The following is a 20,747-nucleotide window of genomic DNA, read 5'->3' on the forward strand; positions in this document are numbered from 1 at the left end:
AAGCCTTGAAGATATGGGCACAGGGGAAAATTTCTTGAATAGAACAGTAATGGCTTGTGCTATAAGATCGAGAATTGACAAGTGGGACTTCATGAAACTGCAAAGCTTCTGCAAGGCTAAAGACACCATCAATAAGCCAAAAAAAAAAAAACACCAACAGATTGGGAAAGGATCTTTACCTATCCTAAATCAGATAATTGACTAATATCCAATATATGTAAGGAACTCAAGAAGGTGGACTCCAGAAAGTCAAACAACCCCATTAAAAAATGGGGCTCAGAACTGAACAAAGAATTCTCACCTGAGGAATACCGAATGGCAGAGAAGCACCTGAAAAAATGTTCAACATCCTTAATCATCAGGGAAATGCAAATCAAAACAACCCTGAGATTCCACCTCACACCAGTCAGAATGGCTAAGATCAAAAATTCAGGTGACAGCAGATGCTGGCGAGGATGTGGAGAAAGAGGAACACTCCTCCATTGTTGGTGGGATTGCAAGCTTGTACAACCACTCTGGAAATCAGTCTGGCGGTTCCTCAGAAAATTGGACATAGTACTACCGGAGGATCCAGCAATACCTCTCCTGGGCATATATCCAGAAGATGTCCCAACCGATAAGAAGGACACATGCTCCACTATGTTCATAGCAGCCTTATTTATAATAGCCAGATGCTGGAAAGAACCCAGATGTCCCTCAACAGAGGAATGGATACAGAAATTATGGTACATTTACACAATGGAGTACTACTCAGCTATTAAAAAGAATGAATTTATGAAATTCCTAGCCAAATGGATGGACCTGGAGGGCATCATCTTGAGTGAAGTAACACAATCACAAAAGAACTCACACAATATGTATTCACTGATAAGTGGATATTAGCCCAAAACTTAGGATACCCAAGATATAAGATACAATTTACTAAACGCATGAAACTCAAGAAGAATGAAGACCAAAGTGTGGACACTGTGCCCCTTCTCAGAATTGGGAACAAAACACCCAGGGAAGGAGTTACAGAGACAAAGTTCATAGCTGTGATGAAAGGATGGACCATTTAGAGACTGCTGTATCCAGGGATCCTTCCCATAAGCAGCTTCTAAACGCTGACACCATTGCATACACTAGCAAGATTTTGCTGAAAGGACCCAAATATAGCTGTCTCTTGTGAGACGATGCCGGGGCCTAGCAAATACAGGAGTGGATGTTCACAGTCAGCTATTGGATGTATCACAGGGCTCACTAAGCAGAACCTAGAGAAAGTACCCAAGGAGCTAAAGGGATCTGCAACCCTATTGTCGGAACAACATGATGTACTAACCAGAACCCCGGAGCTCTTGTCTCTAGCTGCATATGTATCGAAAGATGGCCTAGTCGGCCATCATTGGAAAGAGAGGCCCATTGGACTTGCAAACTTTATATGCCCCAATATAGGGGAATGCCAGGGCCAAAAGAATGGGAATGGGTGGGTAGGGAAGTGGGGGGCGCTATGGGGGACTTTTGGGATAGCATTGGAAATGTAACTGAGGAAAATATGTAATAAAAATATTAAAAATTAAAAAAAAAAGAAAAAGTGGGTACATTCATCAAAAAATGTTATATATATATACCTCTTGATCCACAATATTCAGGAAATCACAGACACTATGAAAAGATCAAACCTAAGAATAATAGAAATAGAGGAAGGAGAAAAATCTGAGCTCAAAGATCCAGAAAACATTTTCAACAAAAACATAAAAGAAACTTTTCCTAACCTAAAGAAGGAGATGCCTATAAAGGGACAAGGTGCATACAGAACACCAAATAGATTGGACTACAAAAGAAAGTTCCCTTGCCACGTTATAATCATAACATTAAACATATAGAACAAAGAAATAATATTAAAAGCTGTAAGGGGATAAGGCATATAAAGGCAGACCTATTATTATTAAAACCGACTTCCCAATGGAGATTCTAAAGATCAAAATGGCTTGGAAAGATGTGCTGTAGAGTCTAAGAGACCACAAATGTCAGCCCAAATTACTATACCCCAGAAAGTTTAAATCATCATAGATGGAGAAAATAAGATATTCCATAATAAAGTCAAATTTAAACAACATTCATCTACAAGTCCTGCCCTACAGAAGGTGATAGAAGGAAAACACACACACACACACACACACACACAGAGTCACAAACAGCACTAACACCACCACCATGAACAGCAATAGCAGCAATGACAATAAAGTAGCTGCAATCAATAATGAAGATGACATTTCAATTCTTAACATCTATGCCACAAACACAAGGGCACCTACAACTGGCAAATGGATAAAAGGATGATGGATACAAAATTAACTTGTACAAGAAACACTACTACACCTTAAATTACACATTGATCCTCACACACTGATAGTGGAAGACTTCAGTACTCTACTGTTGCCAATGGACATGTCATCTAGACAAAAACTACACAGAGAAACATTAGTGCTAATAGGCGTTATAAACGATGTGGACCTAACAGACATTTACAGAACATTTCACCAAAACATACAAGAGTATACTATCTTCTCTGCACCTCACGGAACTTTCTCCAAATTGACCACATACTCAGAGACAAAGAAAGTCTCCACAGATACAAGAAAATTGAAATAGCTCCCTACATTCTATCAGACCACCATGGATTTCAGCTAAATAAGAACAAATCCAGAAACTGCTGAAAGGGAACTACTCTCTACTGAATGAGAAATGGGTCCAAACAGAGATACAAAAGAAATTAAAGGTGTTCTAGAATCCAATGAAAATGAATGTATATCATACTCAAACTTATGAGATACAATGAAAGTAGGGCTAATAGAAAAGTTCATAGAACTTAGTGCCCACATTAAAAAATTGGAAAGATCTCATATTAGCAAATTAACAGCACACCTGAATACTCTTGAACAAAAAGAAATAAGCATACCCAAGAGGAGTAGATGCCAAAATAATCAAACTATGAGCTGAAATCAAAAATATACAAGCAAAGAGAACAATACAAAGAATCAAAGAAACAGAGAGTTGATTCTTTGAAAAAAATCAGTAAGACAGACTCTCTTCAGAGAGAGAGAGAGAGAGAGAGAGAGAGAGAGAGAGAGAGAGAGAGAGAGAGAGAGAGAGAGAGAGAGAATCTAAATTAACAAAATCAGAAATGAAAATAGGGATGTAACAATAGAAAAGGAAATCCAGAGACACACTTTAATTCAGGGACATACTTAAAAAAATTGTATTCCACCAAATTGGAAAATCTAAAAGAAATGTGTTGTGGCTAGCCCTGGGGCTAATTATATTTGATGTTAGTTCCATTCTCCTGTGAGGGGTTGTGAACAAGGAATGAGTCAGCACTCAGGTGATTTCCTGTAAACCTGCTTCCCACCTTAATTTGTAAAATAAAGGAGAGCTGATGATTGGGCAGATAAAGGGAAGGTAGAGCAGAATGTGGGGACAGAGAGAGAGGATGTAGAGGAGGAGGAAGAAGAAAAGCAGAGCAGAAGCACATGCCAATCAAGACCAAATAAACAATTTAAGTACAACTATCACCCCTAGTGAGGTAGAAGCAGTCAGTACACGTCTCCCAACAAAAACAAAACAAAACAAAACAAAACAAAACAAAACAAAACAAAACAACAACAACAACAACAACAACAACAACAACAAAAAACCCAAAAAACCCAAAACCATTGGAAATGCAAAAGTCAAATTATTGTTATTTGTAGATAATAAATGACCCTAAAAGTCCCACCAGGGAACTTCTACAACTGGCAAATGGATAAAAGGTAGATGGATGCAAAATTAACTTTAAAAACAATCATTAGCCTTCTTATATAAAAACAACAAATGGACTGAGAAAGAACTCAGGAAAACTACATCCTTCGTAATAGTCATGAATCATATAAAATATCTTGGTTTAATTCTATCCAAGCAAGTGAAAGAGCTGCATGATAAAACCTTCAAGTATTGGAAGAATTTAGGATGATATCAGAAGATGGAATGATTTTCCATGCGAATGGATTAGTAGGATTAACATAGTAAAAATGGCCATCTACCAAGAGCAATCTACAGATTCAGTGTAATCCCCATTAAATTTCTGACATAATTCTTTACAGACCTTGAAAGACAATTCTCAACATCATTTGGAAAAACAAGATCCCAGGAATAACTAAAACAATTCTGAATAAGAACATAACTGCTGGAGGTGTCACCATTCCCAATTTCAAGCTATACTACAGAGCTATAGTGGTAAAAACTCACATGCTATTGGCATAAAACAGACATGTTTATCAACAGAATCAAGTTGAAAACAGACATGAATCTACATGCATATGGACATGTGATTTTCAATAAAGAAACCAGAAATACACACTGGAAAAAAAAGTCATTATCTTCAACAATTGGTCAAACTGAATTCCTACACGTGGAAGAAAGCAAATAGATTCATATCTTTCACTCTGCACAAACTCAAGGTCAAGTGGATCAAATATCTCAATCAGATGCACCGAACCTGATAGAAGAGAAAGTGGGGAATAGCTTTGAATGTATTGGCACAGAAGACAACTTTCTGAACAGAACACCAATAGTACAGACACGAAGATCAACAGTTGATAAATGTGACCTCATGAGATTGAAAAGCTTCTGTAAAGCTAAGGACACTGTCAACAGGACAAAACAGCAGCCTACAGAATGGGAAAAGACTTTTACCAACTTCACATTTGATAGTGGTCTAATATTCAAAATATATAAAGAACTCTAGAAACTAGATATAAAACACCAAATTAGATCTGTATCCTACTTTTAATCCAATCAAAAGTAGAGTACAGATCTAAAGATAATTCTCAATAGAATTTGAAATGTTAAGTGCCAAGAAGCGCTTAACAAAATGTTCAACATCCTTAGCAATTAGGAGAATGCAAATTAAAAGTACTTTGAGATTCCATCTAAAACCTGTCAGAATGGCTAAGATCAATATCACAAGTGACAGCTCACACTGGCAAAGATGTGGAGCAATGGGAATGCTCCTCCATTGGTGGTGGAAGTGCATACTTGTGCAACCACTATAGAAATCAGCACTGTGTTTCCTCAGAAAGTTGGGAATCGATCTACTTCCAGACCTATTTGTATAGCTCTTGTGCATATATCCAAACGACACTCCATTTACCACATGGTCACTTGCTCAACCATATTCATTGCGGCTTTATTCATAATAGCCAGAAACTGAAAAAACTCTAGATGTCCCTTAACAGAAGAATGGATAAAGAAAACATGGTACATTTACACAATGGAGAATTACTCAGCTGCTTAAAAGATGAAATTTATAGGCAAATGGGTGGAACTAGAAAAGAAGTCATCGTGAGTGAGGTAATCCAGAACCAAAAAGATAAATATTGCATGTATTCACTTATAAGTGGATATTAGCTATCAAGTAAATAGTAACCAAACTATAATCCCTAGATCCAGAGAGGATAGGTAACAAGGAGGGGTTTAGTGTGTGTGTGTGTGTGTGTGTGTGTGTGTGTGTGTGTGTGTGTGTGTGACACAGGGATCTCCCTGGGAAGGAGAAATAGAATAGATTTTATGGGCAGACTGGGAGCAGGTGGTAGTTGGAGCTGGAGAACCAGGTAAGAGGGGGAGAGAGATGAGGTAGAGGGAGAGAGTGCAGGTGGAGTCAGCTATAATTAGTGGTCTTTGGGGGAGGGCATTGTGAAAACATAGCATAGGAGATACTGCCTGTAATCTATGAAGGGGATCCTAATAACGACCCCTAGAATTGGGGGATACAGAGTCTCAACTGGGCATCTGCCAGACAAAGCTTCCAGTGGCAGGACTGAGTTACATTCAATTGAGTTCTTGGGCAAGGGGGTCCTGTGGAAATCCTCACACAACTCAGGTTGTTACTACGATAAAGGTTTTCTTCCTTCTGCAAACTGACTGCAAGAACCCAAAGCGTCACTGACAGGGGATCCTGAAGTGGGGACCCGGAGACAATATCATACGACTCAATGAACATGGAGTAGTTGATCTGGTGCTACACAGAGCCTTCACCCCTATGTTCTAATGTCTCTAATGTGGGAAAATATCCTGCAGGCTACTAAAAGAGAAACATGGACATTAACCCAGCCACAAAATCTTTGACTTGCAGTCTGTCCTGTCATTGCAAACTATGCTATGCCAGTGGTGGCACAGAATTTGTGGGAATAGTCAACCAATGTTTGATTGCACTTAAGGACCCGTCCACGAGAAGGAACCCATATCTGACGCTGGAAGGATAACCTAGAACCAGAGACTAGATAACCCAGAGACCTAGGGTGAAACCAAAAACTCACCAGTCAAGATAAGTATCGATAAAATGATTGCTAATGATATTTTTATTCTGTTATACTCATAGATCAGTGCCTTAACCAGTCATCATCAGAAAGGTTTTCTCTGGCAGCAAATGGGAACAGATTCAGAGATCCATTACAGGAGATATATATAATATGGATATATATATATATATATATATATATATATATATATATATATATATATATATAGAGAGAGAGAGAGAGAGAGAGAGAGAGAGAGCAATCTAAATGGGAGGTCTTCATCAAATCCCTCCCTTCAGAGCTCAGAGAATCCCTCAGAGATTGTAAGAGCCAGAGGGGATTAAAAAAATAAAACAAAACAAAACAAAACAAACAAAAAAACTACCAGCAGAACAAAGTCTTCTGCATCAATTAAGCAAGTTGTATATGAGCTCATAGAGAATGAAGCGGGAAGCACAGGAAGGGCATGGGTCTGCACCAGGCCTTCTGCAAATATATTGTAGCTATTTCGTACTTTTATGGGACTACTGGGTGTGACGGACGAGTGGGTCTCTGACTCTTGTGTCTGCTCTAGGGACTTTTTTTCCTCCTGTTAGATTGGTGTGTTCAACTTTGATATGATAGGTTTTGCTTCATCTTATTATGTTTTCTTTTGTCATTTTTAATTTTTATCTCCTAGAAATCTGTTCTGTTTTAATGAGAGATGGAAAGGGAGTGGATCCAGAGAGGTGGGGAGGTGGGGAGGTGGGGAGGTGGGGAGGTGGGGGGGTGGGGAGGTGGGGAGGTGGGGAGGTGGGGAGGTGGGGAGGAACTGGAGGAATAGAGAGTGGGAAACTGTAATCAGGATATATTGTATGAGAAAAGAATCTATCTTAAAGAAAAAACACCTGAAAACTTGAAATAGTTGTCAAATTTTATTCACTAAAATTATCTAGGTATACCCTTTTTTTGTGGCTTTGTGTGTGTGTGTGTGTGTGTGTGGTTTTTCGAGATCGGATTTTTCTGTGTAGCTCTTGCTGTTCTGGAACTCACTTTGTAGACCATGCTGGCCTCGGACTCAGAAATCCTCCTGCCTCTGCCTCCCAAGTGCTGGGATTAAAGGCTTATATATGCATTTTATAATGTCAAACAATTCCTGGAAAAATGTATACCCTTGAAGATGCAGGTAAGTAACTAATGAAGGACATTTGGAAGACAGAAATCATTAGAAATTATACCTACTGTCCTTGTCTTAGTCAGGGTTCTCTAGAGTCACAGAAATTACGGAATGTCTCTCTATATTGAGGGAATTTATTGTGGTGATTTACAGTCTGTAGTCCAACTAACCCAACAATGGTCAGCTGTGAATGGGAAGTCCAAGAATCTAGTAGTTTCTCGGTCCCATGAGGCTAGTTGTTTCAGCTGGTAGATTCCAACAGATGTGCTGGCAAGTACATGCAACCAGGCAAAAAAGAATGAATCTTCCTTCTTCCAATGTCCTTATGTAGGTCTCCAGCAGAAGTTGTGGTCCAGATTAAAAGTGTGTATGTACTATGCCTAGATCTGGGACTTGCTTTGTCCCAGGCTGACCTTGAACTCAGAGATCTCCTTGTCTCAGTCTCCTGCGATTAAAGGAGTGTACTACCTTTCCTGGGCCTAAGCTTTTCATGACCACTATGCTTCAAGATCTGCGTGCCAAGATCCAGATCAGAAACCTGTGTCTTCCAAACTCAAGATCTGGATCACAGGTGAGCCGTCATTCAATTCTACATTGTAGTTCATTCCCGATACAGTCAAGTTGACAACCAGGAAAAGCTATCACAGTGCTAGTTTGCTTTTCCATTGTTGTAATAACATAGTGACCAGATACACCTTGTAGGAAAAGGGTCTATCCCACCTTAGAGATTACATTCCATCACTGAAGGATGTCAGGGCAGGAACACAAGCAGGACCCTGCAGGCGGGAACTGTGACTCAGAAGCCATGGAGGAAAGCTGCTTCTCTTCCATGGCTCAATCAGCTTGAGGTTTTATGCAACCCAGGACTACCTGCTCAGGGGAGGCACCACTCACACTGGGCTCTCCCACAGCAACCCTTACACAAGAAAATGCCCCACTGATTTGCCTGCAGGCCAATCTGAAGGAGGCATTTCCTCATTTAAGGACCTCTCTTCCCTATGGCCCTAGCTACTGTCAAGTTGACAAAACAAACAAACAAACACCAGAATAACGAACAAAAACACAGCAACAACAACACACATACACCTAACCAGGACACTTAACTTCTACTATAATACTCAAAACCTTGTTTTAACATGTTTTTAAAGCCAGAGAGATGACAGAGAGCTTTTAAAAAAAATCTAAATTTAAGTATTTCTAAGTTAACCAAATCTCATGTATTTGCCAAGTATATTTTAAGACTCTTGACTTCATTCCAAAATTTCCTCATATCTAGCTTTTCTTCTGATCTGGAATCTAAGCGATTAATCAGTTTTTCAGTTAAATATAATTTTGTTGCTATTTTTGCTGAGGAAAATATACTAAAACCCAAAAGTAGTTCATATTCCCCCACATAATGCATAGATGAGTGTTTCTCTCTCTCTCTGATATTTTTTGACTGTTCATCTGGAGTCATTACTACTAGAATGTATACTATCCTAGTAAAGAATTGGTTTCTGTTGTTGTTTTTTACAGTAATTGAATGCTATAGTTTTCTAAAGGCAGGTACAGGCAGAGAAGGACAGGAAGAAAGAAAGGATGAGAAGAGAAGAGAGGGGGGAAAGGAAAGGAGGGACAAAAAGAATGATCTTTGGAAACTATGGAATTATGAATGTTAAAGGTGATCACTTGCTCTTTTCAAGAACGGAGCTTTGGTCAGTTTGGACCACCACACGGCAACAACATGAACCATCGAAGAGTGGGAAGATGCCCTTGCTGGTAAACAAGCAAGGGCAACGATGCAACTCAAGCCATGCAACGATGGCTTGAGTTCAGTCCTCCAAGTTTGATTTCCAGACCCTGTGTCATATATGATACTGTGATAGAAACCCGTAATCACAGCACGCCTACTGTGAAGGTGGAGTCCGGACAATTACCCAGAAGCTTGTAAGTCAGGAGTACGTAATACAGTAAAAGAAACACAGGAGACTCTGCTCAAAACCACCAGGACCATTCCAACTACCCCAACACTGTCCCCTGGCCCCCACAGTGTGAATTTACTTAAATTCAAATTTAAGTAAAATTGAATAACCAATGTGTAGTTCTTGCAGCTACAGATACAGAGAGACAGAGACCGAGATAGGAACAGAGACAGACTGAGACAGAGAGACATAGCAATTTATCCATTTAACCATTTATTCATCAAATATACAGCTAAAAAATGATACCTTTAATCCCCGAGGTACAAAAAAAGAGAAGGGTTAGGGTTTTTGTTTTTTGTTTTGGTGGGGGGTTGTTTGTTTTGGTTTTGATTTTGATTTTATTTTATTTATTTATTTTCTGACAGAGTGAAAACTTTGTAGCCCTGGATGTTCTCTGTAGACCAGGCTGCCTTGAACTCAGAGATTCTGCCTGCCTTCCACGGGCTGGGTGTGGGCCACCACAGCCTGTGGCAGAGGGGGGTGGCAGAGGGGGTTTTTGTTATCGCAAGTCACCTCTCATTTAGATTTTAAAAACTGGGAATCTTGTGAGGGTTTCTTCCTTGCTTTGAGTTCATCCTTCAAATGATTCATATCATTCTCACGTAAATCTGCCCAAGTGGTACTGTGTGTCCCTGGGGGATTTAATGCTGTTTAGGAGACAGATGAAATGAAATACAAGAGGAAGGGAGCCGGGATTCTCTGATAGAGAGCAAAATAATGAGAAGCTCCTTTGAGCGAGGCAGGGATGACTAAGAACGGCTCCTGTGCAAACCTCGGGTCCCTAGAAACTGAGCAAGTCATGTTTGTCATTAATGGGTCCAGTGAGCTCTCCATCTCTGGATGTATGAAACCGGATGACAAAGACTGAGGAAAATCTTAACAAGGTACTGAGAGATGGTGGGGGGCAAACTTTACCCAGAGGACCTGACCAACACATCTGGACCAGCCTGCTCCTAGCGCTGACTGAGGGGGTACATCCTCGAGCACGTACTAAGTGATAAGAGAATACAGAAATCAGACTGAAGCAGGCTTGCACCATGGGTAAGGATTTCTGATCAGGAAAAGCCTGGGTCTGTAGGAATGCAGGAGCCTTCAGAAGAAAGCCTTGCTCTCTCTCTCTCTCCTTCCATCCCTTCTGTTCTCTCTCCCTCCCTCTCCCTTCTTCCTTTTCTTTCTTTATTCTTTCATTTCTATTTTAAACACAAGGCGAAATGATTGACAGAGTCCGTGTGTTACACAACTATTGAAATTCTGGAAGGAACCATTTTATTTGGAATAGAAATTATGGGTGTTTCTCATTTGTGAACTCAAACGGAAATAACTGTTTTTACTGATTAATTTCAGCCAATGGTCTCTGGGATAATTTAGGCATTACTTTCACTAAAAGATTATGAGGCATGAGGATATGGTGTATAAAACACCCTAAAAATGGTAATAAATGTGGTGGCATAATACCAGTATCTTGTCTCAGCTTTCAAGGGTTTTCAATTAAAGAGAAGAGATGAATGATCATTTAAGATGCAGAGACCATCCCTTTTATATCACTGCAAGAGACTGAATTCCAGTGTTTAAAATTACATTTACTATGCTTTGTAATAATTACACTTTTAAAAAACACATCATGGAAATGTTTTTCAAGTCTTATTTTCTAAGAGATTTCTATCAGGAACATGGTGGAATTTTATTGGGTGTCCTTTCTTCATCTCTTGATATAATCAAATGATTTTCCTACTTTAATAAATGTCTCTATATTGGATTTTTTCTTTATTCCTGATATGAAACACACTTGCTTTCACAGATCTTTATTAGACTTCTGAAATAGTCTTATAACATTTTATTTAGGATATTGACATCTGCATTCATAGGTGATATCTATGTTTCATTAGGCCAGATTAACTACAGCTAGGGATCCACTTGAGAACGAATAGGACTGTCTTATGTCAGGAATGTTTGGTGGGGACTCTTTTCCTCTGTAGAGAGCAGCACGGCACAATGCACAATGACCAACAACAGATGGAGGCAGCCTGCACAGCGTCCTCCACGACACAGGCTTTCTACTGGCAAAACTGAACTGGAGAATGGATTCCTCGGGGCAGCTTCCATCCCTGAAGACGACTGTGGGCCACTAGAGATACAGCCCCTCAGGGGTGCCTTCTTGTTTTTTTATAAAGGACATTCTCTTTAGATCTTTTGAAGTCTTCATTTGTTACTTTCATTCTGCGTCCCCGCAAGGCCGTCAAGCCAGCTTCAGTACAGATTGCCTTGATGTCGGCCCCAGAGAGGTCATCCTTGCCATGATCAAGTCATCCAAGGTTACATCATCAGCCAGTGTCATCCTGCTGGTGTGAATCTGGAAGATATGCATCTTGGTCTTCTCATCAGGCAGGGGGAACTCGATCTTTCTGTCAATGCGGCCTGGCCTGTTAAGTGCTGGATCCAAAGTTTCTATTCGGTTTGTGGCCATGAAAACTTTTACATCTCCCCTCGAATCAAATCCATCCAACTGGTTCAACAGTTCCAACATTGTTCATTGAATTTCTCTCTCACCTCCAGAGTTTGAATCATATCTTTTGGTCCCAATGGCGTTGATCTCATCAATGAACACCATGGATGGTGCGTGCTCCTCAGCGACCTGGAAGAACTCCCGGACGAGTTTGGGCCCGTCACCTAGGTACTTCTAGATAAGCTCTGAGCCAACCACTCGCAAGAAAGTGGCTGAAGTCTGGTTCGCTACTGCTTTGGCCAATAGAGTTTTACCTGTTCCTGGCGGTCCATAGAGAATGACCCCCTTTGGGGGCTTTATCCCCATCTCCTCATAATACTCAGGATGGGTAAGTGTGAGCGCCACAGACTCCTTAATTTCTTGGATCTGGTTGTCCAGTCCCCCAATATCTGCGTAGGTATCCTGGGGGGCCTTTTCCACCTTCATCACTGTGACCAGGGGATCCGTGTCATCCATTAGCACCCCTACCACAGCATGCACCTTGTGGTTGAGCAGGACAGAACACCCTGGTTCCAGCAGATCCTTGTCTACAAATGACAAGATGCTAACGTAGTGTTCTGAGCCCACAGATGTGGACACAATGGTGTGATTATCATCAATGATCTCTTCCAAGGTTCCTACAGACATGGGGGTCCCCCCTGAGGTCATCCACTTTTGATCTTTCCTCCTCTTGCTTTTCTTCTAATGGTTTCATCTGTTCCTGATTTCTAATGAATTCCTCCTCCATGAGAGGAATTTATTTATTTATTTATTTATTTATTATTAATTTATTTATTCTTTTATTCTCTCTAGCTTCTGTAATTTCAGGTGGCACTGGGTGTGAGGTGTTATCAGTGGCAGTTTGCTGGCACCATCTGGTCCCTTCGTTTTCTTCTTCTTTTTCCCCACTCTAGTTGGGACAGGAGGTTCGTATTTCTTTTTCTTGTCCTTGTCATCCTTCTTGCCACCCCCAGGACCATGGCCACCACTCTGACTTTGACCCATCTTCCTTCAGTCGTCCAAGTCGCCACCGCCGGAAGTGTATCCACCAAAGCCGATTGTGTGTTTCTTTATACTTAAAATAGTTTATGTATTTTTTATTCTTCCTTTTTATTTCATAATAAGGAGGCAATGCAGAAAGCAATATCTAAAATGATGAATATTTTAATTAATTATTTTATTTATTTACATTCTGGCCATTTTCTCCCTCCTGCCCCCCCACAGTTCCTCACCCCATTTCCCCTGCCCCTTGCTCCCAAGAGGGTGCTCCCCCTCAAGTATCCCCCTTCCTTGGGGCCTCAAGTCTCTGAAGGGTTAGAACTAGGCTATCTTCTCCTACTGTGGCCAGACAAGGCAGTTCTCTGCTATACACGTGCAGGTGTGGTGGGGTGGTAGTTCAGTTTCTGGGGTTCCCCAAGGGATCTCTGGGATCTTAGTTGAGACTGATGGAGTTCCTACGGGGTCACCCTCCCCTTCAGCTTCTTCAGTCCTTCTACTAAGTCCTCTATAGGGTGTCCCTGACTTCAGTCCAACAGTTGGGTGCACATAGCTGCATCTGTCTCAGCAGCTGCTGGTAGGGCCTCTAAGAGGACAGCCTTGCTAGACTCCTTCCTGTTTGTAAACACATCACAACATCAGTAATAGTTCCAGACCTTGGTGCCCCCCATTCCTCTCCCCCATGAGATGGATCCCAAGTTGGGTTGGTCACTGGGAAGCCTAAAATGATGAAATAATTCCTAATTTTTGTCAGAAATGTGTATATGTATATTTGTCCTTTCAATTTATTCTGTGCTTTTCTTTAAAAAAAAAAATAATCCCCAGGTAACCATATGAGGTATAGCTAAACTGGCATGGACATTTTTAAATAGCTGCTGTACTTGGAGTCTATATCTTATTATCTTATAGCTAATTTTTTTCCTAAAAAATATTTCTATTATTTGATATTCACAACATATAAGGAACTCAAAAAGGAGAGTTAAGAAAAAATAATTAAAATTAGGATATGTACTCTTGTGACTCTTTTTCTCCTGTTGGGTTGCCTTGGCCAGTCTCCATGGGAGCTTTTTCCTTGTTTTATTTCATCTAGTTTTACTCTGTTAGACTATTGTCTCTTAGAGCACAAACTTTTCTGTAGAAGAAATGGGGGTGAAGTAGATTGGGGTGGGGGTAGGTGTGAGGGAATCAAGGGGAGTGGAGGAGGGGAAACTGGTCAGAGTGTGTTGTAGGAGAGAAAAATCTATTTTCAATAAAATATAAAAATTAAAAAAGAAATGGGCTATGTCTATGAATGAAGACTTTTCAAAGAAAGGAACAATAACAGGTAAGAAATACTTCAAGAAGTGTTCATCATCCTTAGAAATTATGGAAATGCAAATTCCAGCAACTTTGAGATTTAACCTCACCCAGTCAGAGCAGCTGAGATCAAGAGAACTCCTAACGGCAAATTGCGGAGAGGATGTGAGGAGAGGAGAAGCCTCATTCTCTAGTGCTGGAATTGTAAACTGGCGTAGCTCCTCTGAACATCAGTGTGAATAATTCTCAAGAGGCTAAAAATACATATGGTGTTCGACCCAACTACACTACTCCTTGACATATGCCCCAAACACTTGACACTTTACTCTCTAGATACTTGCTTGGCCATGTTCATTTCCACTCTCACAATAGCTGGAAAATGAAAATAACCTAAATGTCCTTTAACTGGCAGATGGATAATGAAAATGTGGTACTTTACACACTACAGAATACTATTCCTCTGTAAAGAAAAACAAAATCATGAAACTTGCAGATACACAGAACTAGAAAATAGACCCCGTGACCCAGAAAGACAATGGTTGCTTATTTTCTCTTATCCGTGATTCCTAGACTCAGATATTCCGATGTGAGAATATAACCTGGAATAACTGCAGAGACTTGGAGAGTTGAAAGGGACCATGGTGCGGGGCAAGGAGCTCTGGAGAGAATATAGGACACAGTTAATATGAAGGGGAAATGGAAAGTCGGGGGGTCTTTAGCTGGGGATGAGGAGCGTGAGGGATACGGAGGAAAGGGGAAGGGATTAATAACCTTAAGAACATTTGAAAAAGCCATAGAGAATTATTTTATGTTTATGTAAAAATAACAATGTATATATGTGGGGTAAAAAATGGGGTCCCATCGTCCGCTCAGGGTTCAGGCCGCTGGGTGAGGTTAACACGGGGAAGTTTGATTGCGTACCCATGGATTAGCTCTTAGAGTTCTGGAAAGTACTATGTGAGCTGCCAAGAGGAAGAAGCCAGGCACTGTCCTACCCAGCTACGAGATAGACCCAAAGGTGGAATAGTGGCATGAATATTGTATCAGTAACCAGCAGCTTTCTTTTTTAAAATTAGATATTTTCTTCATTTACATTTTACATGCTATCCCAAAAGTCCCCTCTACCCTCCCCCTGCCCTGCTCTCCAACCCACCCACTCCCGCTTCCTGGCCCTGGCATTCCCCTGTACTGGGGCATATGATCTTTGCAAGACCAAGGTCCTCTCCTCCCATTGATGGCAGACTAGGCCATCCTCTGCTACATATGCAACTAGAGACACAGTTCTGGGGGGTACTGGTTAGTTCATATTGTTGATCCTCTTATAGGGTTGCAGACCCCTTTAGCTCCTTGGTTATTTTCTCTAGCTCCTTCATTAGGGGCCCTGTATTCCAGCAGCTTTCTAAGTGGACTTCAGGCCTGCTCAATAGGAGGGAATTGATCCCTGGTACTGTAAACCCAGCTGACTGACCATGGCCGTGGAGACCATGGAACCTAGAGGAGAACTTCCTACTGCCGCTTTCCTAAACTAGCATTACTTCTACTTGCATTCTAAAACCTTATCACGTACCCACAGCTAAGTGTAGCTGTCACCCTTCATTAAACAACCTTTTTTGCAGAAGATGGAGATGATTACAGAAAGCAACAACTGGTCAAAAATGCAGAAAACATAAGAATTACTGTACAGACTAAGTAGACTGTATATAGGTATGTAAATATATATCTACATATATATGTATGCATATATAATGTTGTACATGTTATGCATATAGGTCATGTATACATATGTGATACGTATATTTGTTACACATACATATATTACATATATGTGTTACCTATATACATCTATCTACTTATCTAATACATATACATGTGTGTGTTACAATTAATTATAAAGTACGCCATGAATTTGAGAGAGAGCAACGAGGAAGATATGGAAGGGTTTGGAGATGCTGTGAAGAGACACCATTACCATGGCAACTCTTATAGAATAAAACATTTCATTGGGGCTGGCTTGCAGTGCATTTTCATCATGGAGAGAAGCAGAGCTGTGTGCAGGCAGGCATGGTGCTGGAGAAGGAGCTGAGAGTTCTGCATCTGGATCAGCAGGCAGAGGATGAGAGCCACAGTTTCTGGCTTGCGCTTCTGAATCTTCTAAGCCCACCCTGCAGTGACACACTTTCTCCAGTTAGGCCATACCTACTCTACACAAGGCCACATGTTCTCATCCTTTCAAATAATGCCACTCCTTTTGAGCCTATGGGGTCATCTTCATTCAAACTACCCCAGGAGGAAAGAAAAGGAAGGGGGAAATGATGTAATTATAATTTCACAAAAAGTTTAAGTGCAGAAAACAGCTGGCCGTGGGGAGCCCAAGCCCAGTTGATACATCTACAACACTAGTGCCTAAGTGTTCAGGGAACAATGTACAAGAAGGAACAGAATGACTGAAAGAGCCAGAGGGTGAGGATGTCCGCTGCAAGATTGCCTCTTCTCCATATGACAGGGAAGCTGAACCCACAAAATCTCAACAATACAACTGTGTGAACAAGACCACATGTTGACATGACAACATAGACTGGAGAAATTACACAAGGCCCTACCACTGAACAAAGACCTACAAGCAATTAATGGGTGCAGAAAGAGAGAGGGAGAATCAGTTTTCTGCAGAGACAAGCTCCCTGATTGGCTATCCAGTCACGAGGGGTTACCTGTAAACACATTCCCATATGAGCAACACGAACAGACTCAGCAGGCTGCCTTTGTGTATTTATATGCATGTATACATGTAACAATTCAAGAGAAAAGGTTATGATAGAGATAGCATGGGTAAGTAGAAGGAAGGTTTGCAGGTAGGGAAAGATAAACAGGAGTGGGGGAGGATATGGTAATAAGGAGTTGGAAATAATAAAGTGTGCCGGATGCATGAATGAAAGGTCATAATGAAACCCATTAGTCTGTACAATTAATAAATGCTAATAAAAATTAGAAAAGCACTAAGCATAATTTATGTACTAATAGGCAAAAAGAAGGAATTTTTCCATCAGTCCATCAGGCAGTATATTCTATTAATGTCATTATAGAAGCCGTTCCTTTGTGACTTTATTTAATCCTAATCACCTCCAAATATCATTAACAAATACATTTGAGGATTAAGTTCCCAGCACATAAACTTTGGGTGGGACATATTAAAGCCATAATAGTCTGTGTCTAGACAGGTTTGGGTATCTATTAAATTAACCAGGTGTTAAATTGCAAATTGCTCACTGAACGAATTTCCCAATTTCTCCATGCTTAAGCTGGACTCAATTTGAAAAAGTGGGTCTTCCAGGTTCAGTGCATACTGACCACTAGTTACATTAGTATAAAAATGAAACTTCTGAGGTATGTGATTACACTATATCAAGGACCGTATACCAAGTTACTATGGATGCCAACCAGCTATCAGGATATCCTACATCTAAAAGTGGTACTCTTGTCTACTGAGTCATAAATTCCACACAGACAGAAGGAGTCCAGGACAGAGATCCTGCAGGACATTTGTAGGCACATCTACCATGATGACTCTATGTTGCTTATGTGTTGTGTCTCTCATCAGGGCCCACCTATCCTGTTCGAGACATACAAGATGGAGGGCAAGTAGTCATTGACTGTGCAGTCTAAGACCTTAGCCAGAGCATCCTCACTCATAGCCTGGAGTCTGAGGGGCTGTATTAGTTATGCTTCCTGTTGTTGACACAAAATGGTCTGATAAAGCAATGTAAGGAAGGAAGTGCAAGGTGACAGTCCATCATGGGGAGGAAACCAAGATGGCAGGAACTTGAGATTGCTGGTCCCATCTCTTCTGTAGTCAGATAGCAGAGAGAGATGAAATTCAGAGTGCAACTTGACTTCTTTTTCCTGTTCATCTCAGGACTGTGGATGATGGAATGATGCCTTCCGCATTTAAGGTGAATCTCCCTGCCTTGATGAACCAACTCTAGTAATTCCTTCCAAGGCATCCCTCAAGTTTTGTTTTCATAATGATTCTAAATCCTAATCACTGGTGTGAGTACCATATATTTGATTGAGTCTTGGCTCTGCCACCTGCTGGTTGTGTGTCAGAAACAAGCCCTTGTCTTTCTGGTTCCTTCTCTGCTCTGTAATTTGTAGGTAGCAATAGTAGCCATGTAACAAGTTTGATAGAAGAATCAAAGGACTGGAAAAATAGAATCCATGAAATGCTAGTTGTTCGTTAACTAAGATGCAATAGCCGCTGGAACCATGTGGGAGGGAGGGAGGGAGAGGAAGATGGCTATTGTGTTCTTCTTGAACAGGCTGCTCAGGGATTTGCTTCTCTCTGCAAGGAAAGAGCTGCCGTGGAGGCTAAAATAAGAATCCTATTTGATTTGGTGAAGACATGATGCTACTGCTGCTCTCAAAAGGCTCATAATATAAGGGCATCTTGTGTTCGATCAGAAACCTGATTAAGGGATTTTAGGCCTTTGCACCTCCTTAGAAGCTGTCCTTGTCCTTTAACGTTCTGAAACCCAGCGCAATGCATGATCCCTTTTTGTTTTGCCGAGAGTATCAGCTGCAGACATAACTAGCTCCTTTAGGAGAGAAAATTAGAATGATGTGAACATCAGATTCTCCTCACAGTGACAGGAGAGAACAAAACGTCAGCCTCGTAAACAGAAGGATGAGTCATGATAATACAGCTCCCGAAATCAGAGTCATGAGAAAGCAAATACTAAACATAAGAAATCACATAGCAGCTTTGGTGTGACACACGATCATGTCCTTATTCTGGTCTTTGATTAAGCTGCCTGTCGTTCCATATTTGTGCTAACTCACTCCATTCTGGGGAATTCCAGCATATTTTATTCTTTATGCCCTTCTCCACCCCCTCATTTGAGAATAAAATGTTCTTTAGACTGGGGGAATTAAAATCCAAAAAAATCAAAATCAACAAACCTGTTCAAGTGAGTCACAACCTAAGAACTGCCTGTGGGCAGCTCATAATAAAATGCATTACTACTGCTAAAGCATCAGGATATTCTTTTAAAAAAACAGGATACACTTTGTATTCTGTGGGTAATTACTATGTGTTCTTGAAACAGAAGTTGAAAAAAAAAAAGGTGTACAGCTTATTCCTGACCTGCTGACTCACCTGAATTTTAATGGCTGTAGATAATGTTGGATTCTGATTTTTGAAAGAGAACATCACAGATTTAGACACAAATGAAGGTGATCTAGTCATGGCCCTCAAATTTGTTACATCACCCCAGTCATTGTCACTTCAGTACCTTGGTCTCATATCTAGTTCCTATTATTCATGAAGTGCAGTGATGAAGTAAGTTTGGGATTATGCAGCAACAGGTAGCTCCTGTCTCAGCAGAGATCAAAGTGTCCAGCTCAAAGCATTCTTAGGGAATCCTCCTGGCTCAGTTAAGACTTTCTGGAAAGCTCTGAGGAGGTATGTTTTAAAGGAGATGATAGCATTTGCTTCTGGTCTTTATGGCTAACATCAAGTGAAGGTGTCAGTTGGTAAAGGATAAGGGGACTCATCAGCCACATAGCAAAACAGACGTTTCTATCCATGTACATTCTGGTACCCTCAGAGAAATCTAACAGTAAGAAAGGGTGTGTAAGTAATGAACCCTTCCACTGTAATTGTAAGTGTCCTCAACATATCCTCTAACTTCAGATAACAAACATAGCAACATTGTAGGCCAGAAGCAATGATCTTAGGTTATGTAAGCCCTTAAGCTTTCATATAAAGAGAAGGCTCAGATATATGAGGTCATGGGGACCAGAAAACATTGGTTCTTTATTAGATCTATCGATAAGTCACTTTTTTTCATAGGAATATACATCTTTTGTGATTTTCCTCTACAGCTCAAATGTATAGTTAAATTGGTTTGACAAATATGGGAGTGAGAAACCTGTAGCCCTGGAACACAGGTAGCCTGCATCTGTTCTCTTTTTTTGTAAGTTATTATTGGGATAGATCATTCATGGATTAAGAAATATGTTCATAGCAGCCTTATTTATAATAGCCAGAAGCTGGAAAGAACCCAGATGCACCTCAACAGAGGAATGGATACAGAAAATGTGGTACATTTACACAATGGAGTACTACTCAGCTATTAAAAAGAATGAATTTATGAAATTCCTAGGCAAATGGATGGACCTGGAGGGCATCATCCTGAGTGAGGTAACCCAATCACAAAAGAACTCACACAATTTGTACTCACTGATAAATGGATATTAGCCCAGAAACTTAGAATACCCAAGATATAAGATACAATTTGCTAAACACATGAAACTCAAGAAGAACGAAGACCAAAGTGTGGACAGTTTGCCCCTTCTTAGAATTGGGAACAAAACACCCATAGAAGGAGTTACAGAGACACAGTTTGGAGCTGAGATGAAAGGATGGACCATCTAGAGACTGCCATATCCGGGGATCCATCCCATAATCAGCTTCCAAACGCTGACACCATTGCATATACTAACAAGATTTTGTTGAAAGGACCCAGATATAGCTGTCTCTTCTGAGA

The 20,747-nt window shown here is 40.6% G+C and overlaps 1 pseudogene; it reads right to left on the reverse strand.

Moving 5' to 3' along the window:
• Positions 1-11,556: 11,556 nt before the first annotated feature.
• LOC110311841 (26S proteasome regulatory subunit 4-like) lies at positions 11,557-12,962 on the reverse strand (annotated as a pseudogene).
• Between the last annotated feature and the right edge of the window lie 7,785 nt (positions 12,963-20,747).

This window comes from Mus caroli, unplaced genomic scaffold (assembly GCF_978045245.1).
Source record: "Mus caroli unplaced genomic scaffold, Mus_caroli_1 scaffold_17, whole genome shotgun sequence".
In the NCBI taxonomy this organism is placed as follows: Eukaryota; Metazoa; Chordata; class Mammalia; order Rodentia; family Muridae; genus Mus; species Mus caroli.